We start from the raw sequence: 1,814 nt of genomic DNA, 5'->3' as shown, positions 1-1,814 counted from the left end.
TATTGAGCGAAATCACCTAAAGCTCCACGAGGCTCAGGCAGGGGATGGTGGCGAACCCTGCTGTACTCTTTCTCCACAACTTTCTCTCACTTTTTCCTCCTGTTTCTGTTGTGCCTGTAATTCAAAGGGTCAGCCTTGTCACACTGTGTCACGCTGAATATCCCCGAGAACTACGTTAAGGGTACACGTGTCTGTGGAGTGCTCAGCCACTTGCACGTTAATTTCACGAGCAGGCTGTTCCATTGATCAGATCAACTGGAACCTTCGACGTCGTAAGCGACTGAGTGCCAACAGTTCACATTATTTTGTCAAAAGTAAGGCGGGGGAGGTGGTAGAGTTGTTAGCACAGCGGATGTAATGCTAAGAGGTATTTCTCCCATTGCAACATTCTGAGTTCAACTTCCGCCAAGGTCGACTTTGCCATTCATCCTTTTTGAGGTTAATAAATTAAGTACCAGTGAAACACTGGGGTCGATGTAATCGGCTAGTCTCCTCCCCACAAATTTCAGGCCTTGTGCCTATAACAGAAAGGATTATTCTGTCAAAAGTAATGCCTATTTACTCTTTACTCTTTTACTTGTTTCAGTCATTTGACTGCGGCCATGCTGGAGCACCGCCTTTTAGTCGAGCAAATCGACCCCAGGACTTATTCTTTGTAAGCCTAGTACTTATTCTATCGGTCTCTTTATGCCGAACCGCTAAGTTACGGGGACGTAAACACACCAGCATCGGTTGTTAAGCGATGGTCGGGGGACAAACACAGACACACAAATACACACACACACATATCATCATCATCATCATCATCATCGTTTAACGTCCGCTTTCCATGCTAGCATGGGTTGGAATATACATATATACGACGGGCTTCTTTCAGTTTCCGTCTACCAAATCCACTCACAAGGCTTTGGTCGGCCCGGGGCTATAGTAGAAGACACTTGCCCAAGGTGCCACGCAGTGGGACTGAAGCCGGAACCATGTGGTCGGTAAGCAAGCTACTTACCACACAGCCACTCCTGCGCCTATGTGAATTTATTCACATTGTTTTGAATTAATCATGCATTTATCTTGTTGCTCTGAGATTCTGATTATGTGATTGCTTCTTTATAGGAGAACATTAAAGCGTAGGTGTAAGAGTTCAGAATCTAGCTGATTTCAACATAAAACAGGTAGAATCTTTTGGCCGGTTATGACCAGTTTAAATGCTAAAAGGTTAAATCTGAATACAAAGTAAAACACTACCTGTATCTACCCACCACCTCCATATTCTTTCTAAACAACAATAATTGCATCAGCAGTCACAATGATTGAATTAACAAATAATGGAGTGGAAGACTGCGGGAGAGAAGAATTATTTCAAACTCACCATACAAAATAGTCTTGCTGTTCCTGTTTTGAGTGTTTCTGAAGGTGTAGTCTTGGAGTAGATGTAATGCTATGTCCAGCTTCTTAAGTTCTTCAAATGCCTCATAATAATTAGCAGTTTTCTCGACACTCGCTGTGCAAGAGACGAGTACAATTGTTCTACGTAGACCAGACCTGAATGGGTACTTGGTTGCAAATCGGACAGCTGCCATGGGATCGGAACCGGCGAAGCCATCGTATTTGATTTCTGGCAGGATGTTTGAGAAGCTCCCAGCAGAGAACAGCAGCACGGGTCCCATTGTTCTTGCATATTGTTCCGGCATGTTCTTTCCACCGAAGCCCACCAGGCCGTATCGGATGTGTTTCATTCCTGGAAATAAAAAGAGGTGGAATGGAAATGGATTTAAGAAAGGATTATACTGCCCTGGATCAGAAGAAGGAAAGATAAA

Source organism: Octopus bimaculoides, chromosome 28 (genome assembly GCF_001194135.2).
Source record: "Octopus bimaculoides isolate UCB-OBI-ISO-001 chromosome 28, ASM119413v2, whole genome shotgun sequence".
NCBI classification, from domain to species: domain Eukaryota; kingdom Metazoa; phylum Mollusca; class Cephalopoda; order Octopoda; family Octopodidae; genus Octopus; species Octopus bimaculoides.
The sequence above is the reverse complement of the archived record's forward strand: the minus strand, read 5'-3'. Positions refer to the sequence as shown.